Here is a 19,633-nt window from a genome sequence, read left to right on the forward strand (position 1 = left end):
TCAGCCGAGGACTCGAGCCCGAGTGGCGACAGCAGCGGCGGCCGCGGCGGCGGCGGCGGCGGTGGCGGAAGTGGAGTGGGGAAGAGGGGGTGGTTGTTAGTGTTTGGCGCCGGCGGAGGGAGTCATTCCTGCAGCTGCACTTCCGGTCGGCATTTTGTTCTGAGAGGGAGAGACGGAACGAGAGAGAGAGAGAGAGCGAGAAGAGAGAGAGAGGGAGAGGAGAGAGAGAGAGAGAGAGAGACACACACAGGGCTCCTTCCCCCCGCCCTCCCCCCCTCCCTCCGTCGGTACCGACTCACCCGACACCGCCAAGCCGCAGGGAGGGACGCCCCCGCCGCCAGGAGGATTGGTTCCCGGGCCCGCGGCGATGCCCCCCCGGTAGCTCGGGGCCCCCCGGTCGGGTGTTTGTGAGTGTTTCTATGTGGGAGAAGGAGGAGGAGGAGGAAGAAGAAGCAGCGATTTGTCTTCTCGGCTGGTCTCCCCCCGGCTCTACATGTTCCCCGCACTGAGGAGACGGAAGAGGAGCCGTAGCCACCCCCCCTCCTCCCGGCCCGGATTATAGTCTCTCGCCACAGCGGCCTCGGCCTCCCCTCGGATTCAGACGCCGATTCGCCCAGGTAAATTCCTGCTCTTTCTTTCGGCGGCGGCGGCGGCGCCAGGTCCTCAGCGTCTCTCCTCCTCGCTCCCCTCCCCGCCGTTTCCTCAGCGGCCCCAGGTCTCTTCCACTGGCGGCGAGTCTCTGGAGTTGGCTCCTCTCCGGTGGCAGCCGCCCTGGGTGGCGGTGGTTGGGTAGCCCCGCTCCCCGGCCGGCTCCGGTGGCGGGGACTGGGCTCCTGCCGGGGCGGCCGGGGAGGCGTAGGCCCGGCGGAGAGTGCAGGCCGCGGGCCAGCGGAATCTACTTGAGCTCGGGGATTAGGAGAGCTCCGGGCTGAGCGGAGCGACTTGCTGCTGCTCGGTGACAGGCCTCGCCCGGGAGAGGAGCCGTAGCTAAGCGAGGAGGCGGAAACAATACAACTAACAGCGAATGTGCCCCGTCGTCCCCATATTTACAACTTTCCCGGTCTGGGAGTGGGGAAACGTCCCGGTGAAACAAACAACCCCCCCCTCCCCGTTCTTCCCCCTGTGACCCCACGAAGGGAGGAAGTAGTTTCAGTTAGTGAGACAAATGTAAATACTCAGACACGGATCCGGGGCTGATTCTTTTTTTCTCTTTGTAAAACTTGGTGTGGACGTTGGAAAGTTCAGAAAGACTCGTTTTTCTTTTTTTGAAGGAATTAAATCGTCCACATGAATATTTAACAGAAAAAAAAAATCGCAGGGGATGGTACACTGCACACCGCTTGCCCCCCCTCCCCGCTTAGAGCTTTTATGTTCTTTGACAGTGTGTGTGTGTGTGTGTGTGTTGCACATGGACTTTTTATTCAAAGACAAGTGTAAAGTTCTTGACAGGTTTACTCCGCCACTTTATATTTTGTATGCGTTATGTAAGGACAGTTTTAAACGGCTGTACGTAAAACACTCAGGTACTTCCTGACCCAAACGTGTACGAGCCTATAAAGAATTTTAAATGTTCGGAGAATGGTGCTGGGATGGGGCACAGCCAGTTTTCTCTAAAAGGGGGCAGAAATGAAAAGTTTCACTCTAAACCCTCGGGAAGTTCACAAACCTTGTACATGTAGAAGGTGCCATCCTCACAAGTCAGGGCACATCTTCTTGAGGTCCCAGGATTGTCATTGGCTGTTTGTGCCATGATGTTTGACTGTGTAATGAGAGAGGTGTCATTTTAATAGGTCAAACGTAGCTGTAAAATGCTGGAGAAAAAGATCAGTGCTATCTTAACAAGTTGTAGTTCACCCAGCTTAAGTGTTTTCGAGCCTGTTTGTCCAGACGTTGGTCGTATTGGTCAGTGTAAGGGGGAAAGCACCAATTTCAAAGTCCTCAGTCATACAAATTATGTCGAAAAATCAAGGTACCTGGGTTGGGCCATTTTGATACTTTGTTTTCAGAGTGTCTGAAGGAAAAACTTTTCCTTGGTTAAAATGAAGCAACGCTTCTCAGCAAAGTCCCTGTTTTACTGGGGAGTGTTACAATGGCCCGAATTCTTTGTGTCTTATTAAATTATTATTGTCATGTACACTAAGTAACTTTTGTGGAGATTATTTTTTTGAGTTTAGCATCCTCTTTATAATAGATTGGCCCACATTTCCCGCAAACATACGGATAAATGTTTAAAAGAGTGAAGTTAATATAGCTGTCACGTACTAGGCATGTTTTTAATGCTATAAATCCGTGTAGTAGTCAGTAGCGTGTCCGTGATTTGTATTGGTCAGGAAGCAGTTTGAATTTTAAAAAGCCTGAAGCTCCTGCTGAGCCCCAATCCCGGCCTCCCTCCCTCCCACTAATCTCCCATTCCTGTCTTTGTGCTGCCTGCTCCTGTTAGACACTGTTTGCTGTGGGGCCTCAGGCCTGCTGCGGGTGGGGGGCATGCCAGGGAGGGAGTGCTGAGGGGAGGGACCCCTCACGCTGTAAGAAAGCCCAGGGTTTGGTTTGGGGCACTTGGGGTGGGGCGGGTAAGGTGTTCATCATAAACGTTTCAAAGGACCTCCTGTTCCTATGATTGCCTTTATGACTTTTATTTAATTAAAATACTGGGACGTGTGTCAAGGGTTAGGCGTATTTCTACAAAGGGTAACAGGAAAGTTCTTAATTTTCATCAGCAGAAACAACTTATTTTTAGAGTTTTATAGTGATGGATCTTATGCAGTCGTTTGAATCAATATGTTAGATACTGGTTTGCATGATTGATTTTCTTGAGACTTTGGAAGTAGATTAATTAGTTCTTTTCATCTTATTTCCCCAATTCTGTATACTTAGTAATTTCTGAGAGATGTAGGTTGCATGATGTCTTTCGTTAAGATAGCATAAACATTTGTTTAAGGTACCTTTGGAAAGTAGTTTTTTTTCTGATTCATGCCATTTATAAAGCTATTATTTTAAAAGGAGGAAACATTTTGTGACACTCAAGTAAAGCCAGAACTTGAACTTTAAATTTTTAATAACTTAGTTGAACAGAATAATTAGTATTTCTCTAACTAGGATAGTCCCCTCTGTTGACTGGGAAATTTATATATCAGTAGCCATTCGAGCATTACATTAAAATAAAAAGATAAATAAATAAATGGAGGCAGCCATTAATTGTTCTAGCAATCTTATCATTCTGGTTAGGTTATTTGGAGAAACATTTCCTAATATATTTGAAGGAAATTTTCAACAGCGCTAGAGTGTAGTGGAGGCTTATTGTTTCTCTTGAATCTGGGGAGGTGCCAATGACTTGTCTTATTTGAAGACAGTTTTAAAGTAAATAAAGTCTAGTAAATCGAAGCTAAATAATTATTTTTAGTTTTTTGAAAAACATCTATAGGATGTCTTCTCGTCAAAGCCCTTAAAATTTTGTTTGCTAAACCTATCTGAGAGCATTTTTTGAGCCCGTGTGTTGCAGATCATTTTACAGATGTCCACCTTTAGAAACAAAAAGGTTGTATCTGAAGTAAGGTTGTCTATTTGAGATTCTCTTCAGAGATGAAAAGTGAAAGTTCTTACTCTGATAATAAACCATTTTGACTCTGCAAAATGGTGATTATTAAATTTAAAAAAGTTCAAGGCTATTACCACTTCAAATATAAAATTTTCTTTATTTAGAACTGAACTGCCCAGCTCCAATATTTAGTTCCTAAGTCTCCCTAACTAATTTCATTTTTAAATTTTTGGCACCAATGTGTCATCAAGCTGTCATAGAAACATTTGAACTCTGCTGTCTTAGATTTTGGCATACCCTATTGTGGTATTTTTACCTTCTTTAAGATGCAGTAATGCAAGCATGCGTAAAACCTGAGAGTTTGAATTTCATAGTTTCATTTAACTTTCTGTTGCTTATTAGGAAAAGTGTAATTTGTAAGAGATTTTTAAATTTCACATTAATATTTCATTTTTACATGAAGTGTTTGATTTAGGATAATTTTTTCCACAGTTTTAATTCTGCTTATCACATTTTTCTTTATAAAGCAAACAGGAAACTTTTGACTAGCAACCTTTATGAAAAGCTTGATAACTGGTTTGAAGATACTTATTTTAATGTCCTGTGCATACCATGTTGACTTTTTTTGAAAGTTTATGATTATTACAGCCTTTAAAAATATACTTTTTATGCAGTTTTTCCTATTTTCAGCAGTTGCATTTTTATTTGTATTTAAAATTGGTCCTTTTTCAAGGTGATATGAGTCCATTGAATATGAATCTCATATTTCTGAGAGTGAAGTGTCTAGAAAAATTTTTTCTTTTTTTCTGATAAAAAGCTTGAAACAGACCACGTGATTTATGTAGATTCATGCAGTGAGTCATTTGAAGAGTATGGGATTCCCTGACACTTATTAGTTTTTATTAGACTGTGTTGTTTTAAGAAATGTCTTAGCTTTGGTCTTAAAGTATTGCTCAGGGCTGACACTAATACCACTTATGAGTTTTTCAGTGGTCTGAGTTCAAAGTGTTTCTTTTTTTTCCTTTACTTCCTCCCTCCAAAGAGAGGTTATATCTGTTTTTTGTTTATATTTCACTAAATTGCAAATAGTAATTCTACATGAAAAATTCTGTGTATGTGGTATTTGAATGATTGCTTTTATTTTCATATGTGCTTTTATTTTCATATGTCCTTTTTAAGGGATGTAAGTGAATTTCACTGTTTTTGTAGTGCAGAATATAATACCTGCTGAAGTGTTTGAGTTTTTAAATTGTATTTTGAAGAACTACTAGAGGTTCTAGTGTTAGTGTATGGGTTCAGCAACCATGATGGTGATGCTGGCCTCGCATATCGGAGTAGCTGTGCTGCTCTGCTTCCTTTCTATCTTCCTGCTGATGTGCCTCACAAAGCAGCCTGTGGTGGTCCAAGGGCTTGAGCTCATGCCACCCAGGTGGGAAATGGTACCAGAGTTCTCGGGTCTTGACTTCTGCCAGGTCCATCCTGGCTGTTGCCACCATTTGGAGAAGGAACCAGCAGATGACTGGTTGTTGTTTGTCTCCCTCTGTCATTTTGATTTTCAAATAATTGAATCTTTGAAAAACTGAAGTGGAATTTTAGGGTTCTAGTTGATATAAAGTCAGTTTTAGATGCCATATCTCTTAAAGTAGTTATTTTCACTTAAATGATATTTTATTTGCTCAGAAAATTTTACCAAAGTAAGAAAGAAGAGTGAGTTTTAGCTAGTTTTGTTATCTGGCATTTTGTTTTGGGGGAAGTTTTGAAGTCAATTTTAATTAGTTTAGTTTTGTCACTTTGTGTTATGTGTTAAGAAATATTCCTTTCTATTCTCAAAATGTTATTAGAGAATATTTCTTGATAAAGCGTAAGATTTCAGTATATGAGACTTGGAGATCTTACTATTGCCAGGGATTATGTTAAGTATGTCCTCAGAGTAGTATATCATTTCATATTTCTCTTCATTGCAAAGCCAGATATATAGAGATGAGGAGAGACGGAGAGGAAGATCCTCCATCCAATGATTCACTCCCCAAGTGACCGCAGTGGCCAGTGCTGTGCTGATCCGAAACCAGGAGCTAGGAGCTCATCGGGTCTTTCATGCGAGTGCAGGGTCCCAAGGCTCTGGCCTGTCCTCGACTGACTGCAGGTAGCTGAATGGGAAGTAGAGCTGCCAGGATCAGAACTAGCACCCAAATGAAATCCCAGCGTGCTCAAGGCAAGGACTTTAGCCGCCAGGCCACCGTGCCAGGCCCTCATTTCATATTTCTTGACAAGTCTGTGAAGTAGAAGCAATTATTACCCACAAGGTTTTTTGTTGTTGTTGTTGTTAATGGAGAAATTGAAGCTGGAAAAGTTTAGAAAATTGACCTTGATCTTATAATTAGTAAATGATTAATATGATTTATGTTTATTAAAGATTTAGGGTACTACATTTTTAGTTTCAATATAGTCATAACATTTTCTTCTGCCTAGTTGAGTCAGTACTTACAAGTCATGTCATCAAAGAAACAGTATACCTCAGGCAAAGAAGCTAGACTAGAAATCGTACCATACAAGGATACTTCAGAGAGTTTGTAAGATAGGCATATTATGAAAAAAATTGAACGGATTTTAGTGTTTGCACCACAATAAATTTATCTTTTAATTTCATTGTGTCACCAACTTTTTGTTCTGTCTGTATGTGTATATAACATTTTAAGTCCAGTAGATCTTTACTGTTATATTTCAGTTTTGTTGGGCAGTTTGTGAATTTTTCTAGAGTTTTTTTTATATTGGGTTGAACCTGCCAAAGGTTTTTTTTTTTTTTTTTAAGATTAACTTATTTGAAAGTCAGATGGAGTGGGAGGGACAGAGCTTTCATTCGCTGGTTCACTCCCTCACATGCCCACAGCAGCCACGTCTGGGTAAGGTCAAAGCCACGAACCAGGATTCCATCCGGTCTCCCACATAGGTGGCGGAACCCCGGTATCTGGACCATCTTCTGCTTGCTGCTTTCCAGGAGGCATTTGAAGGAAACTGGATCAAAGCTAAGCAATTAGGACTTGAGCAGGCACTCCAGTTTGGGATGCAGTGGAATGGCTTAACCACTGCAGCAAGATGCTGACCCTAAAGCATCTATTTTTAGAAAGGGGCAACTGGGTTTTGGAGAGGGATTTTCATTCATTGAAATGCACATGAGCAATTGTAGTATAACTGGATGAATCTCTAAGTTAATATGACTGCTAGTGTCAGTTTACAGTGTTGGTATTTTCGAAGTCATCTACCTGGACGGTGTGCCTTTATACCGTACCTGTTGCCACTGCATAAACCATAGCAGAATTCTGGTGACAAGGTAACTTTAAAAATGTTTTTCTGTTCTCCTTCATTGTGAATCTTTGTTTTAGGAATGAGTTTGAGTTTTAGATGCAATTAAAGTAATTTGAAACTGAGATCAGAAAAATAATTTGTGTGTGTAAGGCATTCTGCCGTTTTTGCTGTGGATATTATTGGGTGGTTTGTAAGTGTCGGATACCATGCTGGCAACCTTCTATGAAGTTTCTCAGTTCCTTAGGGTATAGTTTGAGTTTGGTTATGTGAAAAACTAAGGTGTAAAATGATTGAATGACCAGCTCAAGGTCACACAGCTAGAATGCAAGAAAGTGGAGAAAGGATCTAAAGTTGATGCTTGATTGTCAATCAGCCTTAACCGTGCTGCATTGTTTGATTTGAATCTCCCAACTGCCCAGCTAAGTTATTGGTAATGTACATGTTTTACTAATGGAAATTAGTTGATGTTCATCACATGTAGTAAACTTGCCTTGGTGAATCTAGCAGGTGTAGGCTTTAAACCTGAGTATGTTGAATTCTGAAACCCCTGTTCTTTCATTCTTACCGTTCTTCCTCTTCAAGTTTTATATAACACAGGCTTTAAAAAAAAAGATTTATTTTATTGTTATTGGAAATTCAGATATACATATAGGAAGAGAGACAGGGAGGAAGATCTTCCTACCGTTGAAGCACTCCCCAAACGTCCAGAGCTGCACCAATCCAACGCTAGGAGCCAGGAGCTCTTCTGGGCCTCCCACATGGGTGCAGGGTCCCAAGGTTTTGGGCTGTCCTCTACTGCTTTCCCAGGCCACAAGCAGGGAGCTGGATGGGAAATGGGGCCTACCAGGGTTAAAACTAGCGCCCATGTGGGATCCCAGCATGTTCGACTGTAGGCACTAGGCTACTGCGCCAGGCCCAAAATGGTTTTTGATGAAAAGGATAGACTTTGTTATGTAATACACAGTTAATCTTATGTATATTATAAAGGTATATCAAGATAAATTATTTACTTATTTTGTATGAGAGACCACAAATGTACTCAAGGAAAAGAACTCATCCATGCCTCTTACATGGATGTCAGGGACCCAACTAGTTGAGCCATTATGGTGTGTCCCAGGGTTTGTGTTAAGCTGGGAACCAGAATCAAGAGCCAGGAGTCAAATCCAGACATTACCGTATGGGCTGCTAGTGTCCTAAGTGGTGTCTTAACCATTGCACCAGATGCCCATCCCCTCCAGAGGACTTAAAGATTAATAATAACCTGTTTTGTTCAGCTGCAGTGGATTTGATGTTTGATTATAATCTTTTAAAAAATAAATCACTGTGATACACAAAATCTGTGTACAGAAACAGGCTTTTAGGTAGAATAGTGATTTTTTTTTTTTACATATAAGTATGGTGGATTTTATTAAGAAGAAGTGCTTATTGAATAGATAGCTTTAGAAAATATCTGACAAGGCATTTTATTTTCTGGACTTTATTGTGACTCTTCAGTTACTTTTCATAAAAAATATTCTTTTTAGGCTTCCAAGAATATATTAACCTTCCAAAATAATTCATGTAGGTAAATTGCTTTGCCACCTTTTACGTGTATAACGTCATCTGAGATATACAAAACTCCTTTAACTTTTTCTTTGGCATATTATTTGCTCTTTGGCAAAAAGGAAAAAAAAATTTTTGCATAAAACCCTGATGAAGTTAACATCATGATTTATTACTATGCTGTTTTATACTTAAAAAAAAAAAGATTTATTTTTATTTGGAAGCCAGATTTACAGAGAGGACAAAGAGAGAGCTTCTGTCCACTAGTTCACTCTCCAAAGGACTGCAAGGACCAGAGCTTTGCTGATTCTACGAGCCTAGAGCTTCTTCCAGGTTTCCCGCCTGGTACAACAGCCCAAGGACTTGAGCCATCCTCTCTTGCTTTCCGAGGCCGTAAGTGGAGTTGGATGGGAAATGAGGCAGCCAGGATCCAAACTGGCACCCATATGGGATGCTGTGCCATAGGTTGAAGCCTAGCCTACCGTGCCGCATGGAGTACTGTGCGGCACCGGCCACACATGATTTTGTATACAATGTGCTCTCTCACAATTTTAGAGTGCTGGATTCCCTTTTGTTAAGCATAACACATTTAAGGTCACGTGCCTTCTTAATTTTTTTTTTTTTTTGATGGGCAGTAGCTGAAGTTTATTAACAACATTAGACTTTTTAAATATCGGCACCAGGGAGGAGGGTTTGAGGAATTTATATATCAACAGGTGGGAGTTGACTTGAGTCTTTGGGCATTCCCCAAACCTGTCTACTGAACCCATCAATTGCCTCTTCACCCTTGCCTGGAGGTATCTTAGGGGTTTTTGCTTGTTTGTTTTTTATTTTATTTTTCTTTCTTTGTTTTGTATACCCAATCCATTGTCCTACAAATCCCCCTTCTCTGTTTTGTAAACTAGGACTGAGGGATGAAGTTAGGGATAATGTACCCTAAGAAGGTCAAGAAATGGGGAGAAGCAGAATTTTATATTATGCAAAGATAGCTTCACCAGGGACCAGAGATCCTAACTGCTTACTATCCCATTTAACTCCTCAGCATTCCTTCCTCCAGGATAATGGGCCCTGACTGCTGTTAGGGTAGTGGCCAAGGCCTGAAATTTCAGAGAATAACAAAACACTCATATTCAGCCTATTCAGTCTCGTAAAACACTGTGTATGCCACATGAACATAAGCAAAATGTGAAGGACATGGTTCATGCTCTCTACTTTTCTGTATATTCCCATCTTCTGTTCCATTCCACTTATTCCCTAAAACCACTTTTGACTACAGAGTTCATTTTTTAAAAGATTTATTTATTTTTATTACAAAGTCAGATATACAGAGAGGAGGAGAGATAAAGAGGAAGTACTTTAGCCATCATCTGCTGCCTTGTAAAGTGCATTAGTAGTAAGCTGGATTGGAAGCAGAAGAACAAGAACTGAAAAACCAGCTTGCAATGTGGGATGCTGGCATCATAAGTGACCTTAACCCACTGTGCCACAATACAAGCCCCTCACCCCCATCAGCCTGTTTTTTTTTTTTTAAAGATTTATTTTATTTTTTATTACAAAGTCAGATATACAGAGAAGAGGAAAGACAGAGAGGAAGATCTTCCTTCCGATAATTCACTCCCCAAGTGACCGCAGTGGCCGGTGGGTGCTGCGCCAATCTGAAGCCAGGAACCAGGAACTCCCTTCCGAGTCTTCCACACAGGTGCAGGGTCCCAAAGCATTGGGACTGCTTTCGCAGGCCACGAGCAGGGAGCTGGATGGGAAGTAGAGCTGCTGGGATTAGAACCAGCGCCCATATGGGATCCCAGCGCATTCAAGGTGAGGACTTTAGCCACTAGGCCACGCCACCAGGCCCAGAGTTCATTTTTTAAAAAAGATTTATTTATTTTTATTGGAAAGACCAGCTATACAGAGAGAAAAGAGAGAGAAGATCTTCTGTCTGCTGATTTACTCCCCAGGTGGCCACAACTGCTGGAGTTGAGCCAATCTGAAGCCTGGAGCACAGGGCTTCTGGGTCTCCCACGCAGTGCAGGGTTCTAAGGCTTCCGGCCATCTTTAACTGCTTTCCCAGCCCACAAGCAGGGAGCTGGAAGGGAAGTAGGCCACTGGAATACAAAACCGGCCCCCACTTGAGATCCCAGTGCATGCAACGTGAGGACTTTAGTCACTGGGCTTCGTCCACTCCTGGCTCAAATCTTAGAATTTTTAAACATACTTTTATTTATTTATACCTGAGAGGAATATGGGTTGCCAATTTTCAGATAAAGAAATTGACCGTTTGGTTTTGAGGTGGCACAGCACAGTGCTGAGCAGCTCTTGACGTGTCCACACCCTGTGGCCCAGCGCCTGTTCACTGTTCCTCCTTTTTTTTTTTTTTTGTTTATTTGATTTCATTTTATGACATGGTTTCATAGGCTCTGGGATTCCTTCATCCCCATCCCATACCCTCCCCCCATGATGGATTCTTCCACATTGCTGCAATAGTACAGTTCAATTCCACTCATGGTTCCTTCGTTGCAAGCATGTACCATGCATAGAATCCAGCATCTTATTGACCAAATAAATTCAACAGTTTCATTGGGACACCATTCCTGATCTGAAAGTAGAGCTGGCAGAATATCATCCTATTCAATGAAAAGTCACAACATAGCATCAACAACAATTTACAACATTATGGAGTTAATTGACATGGTATTGAGTGACCAATATGTTAGAAAATGCAAGTTCTTAAATCACACCCTGTGACTACTTCATTGACATTTCAATTTTAGTTTATACACAACCGGCTGCTATACACCTTAAAATGGTTATAGGGTACTATTCAGCTGTCTCGTGTCTATTTTCATTTTAATATTTAGCAGTTTATAGTATTGAAGCATAATTTTTACTTGGCGAATTTTAGGATAGTCTAATCCAGCTTATAACTCTAAGTAGATATATGTTAACAATTGAGGTGCAAAACAGTTTTAGGAGAGGTGTGCAGAGAAATCTTCAATACCTTAGAGAGGAGTAACTAATTTTTGAGACGTACCTTGTAAGTTATATGTGAGTCCTCGTTTCATCTCAGCGTCCTCGTGGTAACAGGCCTGGCAGGCAGAGATGATGGCTCGGGTGTTTGCTGCTGCACTCTGTGCCTTTTGAAAAATTCATCATGTGAGCATTGGTTGTATGTAATTTAGTTTTTCTTTGGCAATGGGCAGATTAACATTTTACATGAATTTAAATAATAACTAATGGTATTATTATTAATGCTATTCTTAAATAGTTAATGCATGGAAAATAATTTTTTCTCTTAAGTTCTACTTATGCCTCAGAAGATTACAAAAATGAAAGGCAAAATGTAATGGCCTAATAACTACTTTGGCATCCTTTTCCCTTTGAAAACAGGTTATTCTAACCTACCTTTAAGTTGTCCTGAAAGATGTGAATGAGAGAGTTTTTGTTCAACTCTACTAATTTTTTTATTTTTTCTTTCTCTTATATATATTTCCCTATCTTTGTCATTGTCCGTTCCTTTATCTTCCAGTAGGTTTTACGTAGTGAATTAAATAATACAGGTATTGATTGGTTGTTGTTAATATGGAAGATTTTATAATGCATACTTTCTCTTGATGAAACTTGGAGCAATTTGAAAGGCCTCAATCAGAGATCTTCCTAAGTTCAAAATATTGCTGCTGTGCACCATTGACATGCACTGTAAATGTGTAAAATGTTTCTGCCTTTCTTCTGTAGACATGCTTTGGTTTTCACAACATTAGCTTGAATATTAGAATTGCTTTTCATGACCATTTATTCCCCCAGTAGAAGTTTTTCTATGAATTTTCTAGCATTTCTGCAATATGTATTATTTTTTGATAAAATAAATTAGTGCTATGTCTGTCCACCAAATCATTTGCCCCTGTGAGGGCATGGAACTCTTATTTTCATCTTTATAGGTTTTATATTTCATAAAGATGTATCTCTAAATCCAGGATTAGTGAGTGATAAACATATATCTATTAATTTTAAATTGTGATTTTCGTGGCTATGGTTACATCCTTGAGGTGTTTTGCTTTTGGAGTAAGAACATTTTATTTACCTGTGTGTGTTAGTAACAGCATACAAGTAACTTGAGTATAAAAAAGAAGAAAATGAAACTTCCTTTTTAGTTGCTGACAGGAATTATGAAATATAGAAAGGGATTTTTGTCCTGGTTCCTTGATTAATGTAATTGGTAGTAACAGTAGGGTTTATTACAAGAGGATAGATATCAAAGTGCTTTCTTCTTTTAATCTGTAAATAGATTTAGTATGGTTTTAATTTTATTTGCTGACTTTTTATTTATTTGGTGCAGATAAATGAGCTATAATCAGAAATACATTATAGCACATTAAAAATGCTATTCAACCAAAGTAGTGATCTGACAACTGAATTATCTAAAAAATTTAAGTCGTTTTTATTAAGGTATAATTTACACAGTAAAATTCATTACGTGTATGGTTTGATGGGTTTTGATAAACATAGTCTTGCAACAACTATCACTACAGTCATGATGGTTCCATTACCCCACAAAGTGGTTTTTTGTGTCCCTTTGTAACAAGCTCCAGCTCCTGACAGAATGATTGTTTCTTGCTTTTTCTTTTTTTAAGATTTATTTTTATTAGGAAGGCAGATTTACAGAGAGGAGAGATAGAGACAGAGATTGTCCGACTTATGATTCATTCCCCAAATGGTAGCAACAGCATAGCTGAACCAATCTGCAACCAGGAGCCAGGTTCCCCTTCTGAGTTTCCCATGTGGACCATCCTCTGCTCCTTTCCCAGGCCATAAGCAGGGAACTGGATAGGAAGCAGAGTAGCCAGGACATATTGGCGCTGCATGGGAGAGGATTACCCAGTTGAACCATTGTATTGGCTCCAGAAAATAAAAATCTCTCTCTCTTCTTTAAATGTTTTTAAGATTTTTATTGGAAAGTCTGATTTATGGAGAAAAAGGAGTGACAGAAAGATCTTCCGTCCGCTGATTCACTTGCCAGATGGCCTCAACGGCCAGAGCTGATGAGCCAGTTCGAAGCCAGGAGCCAGGAGCCTCTTCCAGGTCTCCCACATGGGTGCAGAATCCCAAGGCTTTGGGCCTTCCCCAACTGCTTTCCCAGGCCTCAGGCAGGGAGCTGGATGGGAAGTGGGGAAGCAGGAATACAAATTGGTATCTACATAGGATTCTGGCAGATGCAAGGCAAGGATTTAGCTGAGTGCATTGCTGTTTTTACTAAATGGCATTTATTTGTATTAGTAAATGCTGTTAAGGTAATGTTTTGCCAGACAGGTGAAATAGATCTTCCCCTTTCTCTCACTGTAAGTAAAATAGGTAATATTGCATATTTTGAGCATGTAGCACATAAAGCCTGAAAAAGGAGTAAAAATAATAAGAACTTAAAACCTCAGCTCTCTATTCTTTTTCTGTTCTCATTTCTTCACATGATTTGTTACATATTACCTGGATGAGTATGCTGATGACCCCCAGATATGTCCCTGAAATGCATTTTTTCCTGAGTTACATCCTGCTGTCTGCCATGCAGCTCCTAGTGGTCCCACAAATCCTAGAGTTTCAGATGGATATCAGTCTGAACTCATCCGTCAAATCTTTCCCTATCCTCAACAGCCTGCATCACCAGAAAAGAAGGAGAGCTATTCTTAGGTTAATATTTGCGCCACTAACACAGTTGCCCAAATTGCAAACTAGAAATGAGATAATCCATGATCAAGTTCATCACCTAGATCTGACATTTGTAGCAGCTCACTGGATATCACTTGAATTTAGTCTTTCTTCAATGTTTTTTTATTCTGAGAGTGGGCCTGAACATATAGTTCACCACATTGAGCAACACTGGCATTTAAGAAATATGTGGAGGCAATTAATTGTAAAAAAAAAATATGTATTTAGTATTGTTATGCGTTACTTCTTTGCTTAAAATTTAGATGTAATCTTCAATAACATTCACAGTTCATGAGTTAAATGTGACTGTCTTCTGTACACATTTTTGTTTTATCTAAAATCTGAGTCTTTTGACTTACAACCCTGTATCAGCTAGAACACTTTGACTCAGACTTTATCTTTCTTTATCTTCCTTTAAGCGCACTGCATTCTGTTGTGTGTTCATTCATTTCAGTGCTGTGTGTTTATATATCCAGGAGCTGGATTTTGAGTAGGAACGAAACTGGGAATATAACAAGAAAAGTATTGCTGACAATAGAAAACCTGAAGTGTAGCTATAATAGGATGTGATACTGTCCAGTTGCTAGGTATGCAAAGATTTTTATTACTAACAGTCAAATATGTTGTGACTGTATTGTTTATGAATTTAGAAGTAATTGCTCAACATTTTTTATAATCTGGTGTTTTTTCTTCTTTAGAAGTAAACCACTCCATATCCCAATTTGAACAAAAGGTCTCCTTATATTATGGTTTAAATAATCCTGAGTATTTCTTTTTGTGAAAGACATCTTTTGTGGCTTTTTTAGAAGATTGATTTATTTTATTGGACAGGCAGATTTACAGAGATCTTTACAGCCAGGTCTTCCATCCCCTGGTCAGAGCTGAGCCAGTCTGAAGCCAGGACCTTCTTCTGGGTGGATCTCCCTTGCTGGTGCAGGGTCCAAAGGATGGCTTTGGGTCATCCTCCACTGATTTCCCAGGTCAGAAGCAGGAAGCTGCTTGGGAAGTGGAGCAGCCAGGGCATGAATTGGCACCCATATGGGATGCTGGAACCTGGAGGTATCAACTCTGTGAAGGGCTAAGGAAGCACTTTCATCATTAAAGTTCACAACTGAAGAAATTATATATTACCGTATCTTGGAGTAAATGATATCAATCCCAAAACAATTCACACAAGCTGAGGGAGTCTGACAGTCTTTAGATCCTTCTGGCAGCTTACTAAGCACTCATCAAACATTTGTTGAATAAATGTATTTGAATATATTTTAGTTTTGGAGTGTAGGACTAAGTGGAGCGCGGGAAGAATGAATGAGGCCACTAAATAGTGGATAAGTTTCACGTGGGAAAGGAATCGTGAAGCCCAGAAAATGTACCACAGACTGACAAGAAATTACTGTAATTTAGTTAACTATTTGTGTTTGGTCAGTCAGGCCTGCTTAGTTGATAAGAGAAAGCGCTGTACTTAGAAATGTCTTGAGTTGTTTTTTGTTTTTTCTTTGTTTAAAGATTTATTTATTTTTATTGCAAAGTCAGATACATAGAGAGGAAGATCTTCCATCTGCTGATTCACTGCCCAAGTGGACGCAGTGACCGGAGCCAAGCCGATCCAAAGTCAGGAGCCAGGAGGTTCCTCTGGGCCTTCCGTGCTGGTGCAGGGTCCCAAAGCTTTGGGCCGTCCTTGACTGCTTTCCCAGGCCACAGGCAGGGAACTGGATGTGAAGCAGGGTTGCCGGGATTAGAACTGGCTCCCATATGGGATCCCAGCTTGTACAAGGAGAGGACTTTGGCCACTAGGCTACTGCGCCGGGCCCAAAATGTCTTTAGTTTTTCTTACCTTTCTTACTCTATTCTACTTCTGAGCTTTACACTCACTGCCAAGCAACAAAACCTAAAATTATCTGCATAATCTAGATGTATGGATTGGGAATTGAGAAGTATCAACTGGAAAAGGAAAGCATTTTCTCTTTGTTCTTCAATTTTTTTCCGATTTCTCGTTGTTCCTAGTGTATATCAGAGGGATTTTGCACTGTCCTTGGTATCCAAATGAGGTGGGGGGAACAAGTTGGAATTTAAAATGGTTTATGATTTATAATAAACTTGTAGCTGCCCTAGGGATGTTCAGAATCAGATGTTACCTAGCTGTGTTACCACCTAATTGTCAAATGGTTTTAAGGCTTCTGATCTTTTTTTCTTTTTGAGATTTATTTATTTATTTGTTTAGAAGGCAAAATGACTGAAAAATATAGAAGAAGAAATCTTCCATTTGTTCATTCACAACCTAAATGGCTGCAACAGACAGGGTTGGGCCAACATAAAGCAGAGCCAGGAGCTTCACCCTGGTGTCCCACAAGGTGGCAGGACCCCAACCACTTCGGTTGTCTTCCGCTGCCTTCCTAGGCACCTTGGCAGGAAGCTGAACCTCTGGGTGGAGTAGCTGAGATCAAAACAGTGCGAGTGCTCTGATTTGGAATGTTGAAGGTTTAAGGAATCTTCTACAGAAGATGATAGAGATTCTAGATAGGAGCATACTTGCAAAAAATAAAAAAAGATCAGTTTCTAGGTAGGACTTACTGCATAGTCATAATATTTGAAATGCAGAATATCTGGTGTGTGATGTGGACATCTCAGTTTCATTCCCTTGTTCATTAAATAGTGAATAGTTCCTATGTCTTTTGGAATGGTGAAATGAAAAGACTAAAGCCTACTCATCAAGTCTAAGAAAGGTTATAGATGGACAGGTAAACAGAGATCATGTTATAGTCTCCAAGTGCTGTGGATCAGAATAAACAGGGCGGCTTAGCAGTCCTGCGGGGGTAGTGCCACCTAATTTAGACTGGTGTGGCAAGGGAAAAGTCAGAAACGCTTGCCGAGAAGGGTTCTTACGTGTATTTTGAAGCCCGTTAGCTGAACTTCTTTGATTTTGAAAACTGAAGATAGCTTAAACCTACAGCATAGGCTTGAGAAAGCAGACTATGGAGGAATATATGTATGCTATACTGACAATTTTGTATTGTAAAGGCAGTGGAAAACCAGGAAATTATTTAGTAATGAAGTATATTTAAAATTTTTTTCAAAAATTGTACAGTAGGCAGTAAAAGGAGATTAAGGAGACATAGGAGTTGATCAGTTCCTCAGTGAAGAAAACCAAATGTAGAGAAGGAAACCTGTAACAGAAATTAAAGAGTTAACCTGGCTACAGTTTAATGAGTCTGTAGAGGTAGATTGGGCAGTGGAGAATGAAAATGAAGAAACAGTTTTGAGTACTAGTTTTTTAACTGAGCATTAGAGGATGGCATATAAATAGTTCCATTTGACTGCCTGTGAATAAGTCTAACATTTTTCATATTTTGAAAAAAAGAATGTTGAAATTTTTAGTAGTCAGACTGTTGTATATCTTAATGATTATTTGAAGATTACTTTCAAGGCTGACCTAGAAAAGATTTCCAGTCTCAGGGGTTAGAAATTGTATGATAGATCTCAAGTGTTTTGTTTTTGTTTTTCCTTAAGGGTTTAAATTACCAGAAGATAATAAGACTGTTTCCCCCATGTTTTGTTCAGGGCTGTATTATATCTTAAAGTACATGTTTGCTTCAGCCTTAATGCCAGACTACATATTCAGTTATAATCAGAGATATGATGAGAGCTGTTACTTTTTTCATGAGAAGGGATGCTAACCTTACAAATATAATTAAAGATTTACTTTAAAAATAGTAAAAATGCCAGATCTTTCAAACATGTTAGGAGTGGGTGTTGTGTTTTAGTGGGTTAAGCCACCCTTAGGAATACCCATATATACCAAATCAAGATAGCTGGAATCAAGTGTGGCTCCCCACTCCCATTCCAATCTTGCTTCCTGCTAATGTGTCTGAAAGGCAACAGAAAATGGCCCTATTAGTTGGATTCTTGCCACTCAAGTGGGAAACCTGGATGAAGGTCCTAGCTCCCATCTTCTGCCTGCTCCATCCCTGACTGTTGTGGCATTTGGAGAGTAAACCTGTCTGTCTCTCTCTCTTTCTGCCTTTCAGTAAGTGAGTAAATTGTTTTTTACGTGTTAAATGTGTAATAATTTTAAAGCATTCAAAGAAATTAATAAAAAAGCTATTGACCAGGTGATATGGTCAAAATGAAAATTAGTGTTTTCCGGGCCCGGCGCGGTGGCGCAAGTGGTTAAAGGTCCTCACCTTGCACGCCCGGGATCCCATATGGGCGCCGGTTCTAATCCCGGCAGCCCCGCTTCCCTTCCAGCTCCCTGCCTGTGGCCTGGGAAAGCAGCAGAGGACGGCCCAAAGCTTTGGGAACCTGCGCCCGCGTGGGAGACCCGGAAGAGGCTCCTGGCTTCGGATCGGCATAGTATCGGCCCGTTGCGCTCACTTGGGGAGTGAATCATCGGACGGAAGATCTTCCTCTCTGTCTCTCCTCTCTGTATATCCGCCTTTCCAATGAAAAAAATAATAAAAATAAATCTTAAAAAAAAAAAATAAAATAAAAAAAAAAAAAAGAAAATTAGTGTTTTCCTAAAATCTAAGTACATTGAAGCAAATGGGCTTTGTTTGGCTGAAGAGGTGCAAGATAAGCTTGTAAGTTTTCTTTTTAGCAGTTAGGTTTTTCAAGAATTCATCAAGAATTATTTGAATATCTGTTATATGTTTAGCAATGAATACCAGGCATTTGATGCCAGGACTATCTCTTCAGCTTCCCTCTGAATTTTATATATTTGCCTAAAAGAATCCTTTGTTTATTCTTCTGTATAAAAATATTGTGAGTTATAAAGGAGCAGAGAATCGTGTGAACAGAATTATTAATGAATTAGGATTAAAAATAAATATGAAATGGTGTGATGTGTTTAGTTCTGAAGAATGGAGAGTGAGGTGCTGGATATGTAGAGGACATAGTAGAATTGAGAAAAGAATTTAGGGTAGCAGATTGTGTAAATGAATTTGCAAAAAATGAAACCGATAGGAAAATGGAAGCAAGATCAAGCACAACTGAGTAGCAGTGTGTGGAACAAAATGAAAAAGTGCAAGCTGATCTGTTCCTGAAGGTGTCTGTCTAAAGAGTTTACCCAAAAACCAAGTTGAGTGCAGTGTGTTAGATATACTTTATAATACAGTAACATGTAGAAGTGGATGTCTTATCCACTGCCTGTGATGCTGACATCCCTTATGAGCACTTGAGTCCAAGCTACTCTACTTCCGATCCGCTCCTTGCTGATGTGCCTGGAAAGGCTCAGATACTTGAATCCCTGTTTCCCAGATTGAGGAACATTTTCTTTGAGTTCTGGCTCCTAGCTTGGCCTGGGCTTGCCCGGCCATTGTAATTATTTGAAGAGTGAAGCAGCAGATGATGATCTCTTTTTGTCTCTTCTGCCTCTCCTGTCACTTCGCGTTTCAAATAAATGAATCTTAAAAAAAAAAGAAACTGAGATATGTACATACGGTAAATCCTCAAACTTTTTACAGTAAATCTATAAACTTTTTACTTTATAGATAACCTTGTGATTGTGATTTGATGAGAAAGAATCCTTTTCAAATGTATTTTCTTTTTTTTTTTTTAAGATTTATT

The 19,633-nt window shown here is 40.0% G+C and overlaps 1 protein-coding gene across 3 annotated transcripts in view; it reads left to right on the forward strand.

The window, feature by feature from the left end:
- Positions 1-536: 536 nt before the first annotated feature.
- NIPBL (NIPBL cohesin loading factor) overlaps positions 537-19,633 on the forward strand; it is a 156,787-nt gene continuing 137,690 nt past the window's right edge. For all 3 annotated transcript variants that reach the window (XM_040977470.1, XM_040977471.1, XM_040977472.1), the window contains exon 1: positions 537-617. The gene's annotated coding sequence lies outside the window, so the exon portion shown is untranslated. The remainder of the gene's footprint in view (positions 618-19,633) is intronic.

The sequence above is a fragment of the Ochotona curzoniae genome, unplaced genomic scaffold, assembly GCF_017591425.1.
Source record: "Ochotona curzoniae isolate NIBS_2020 unplaced genomic scaffold, NIBS_Ocur_1.0 contig_2754, whole genome shotgun sequence".
NCBI classification, from domain to species: Eukaryota; Metazoa; Chordata; class Mammalia; order Lagomorpha; family Ochotonidae; genus Ochotona; species Ochotona curzoniae.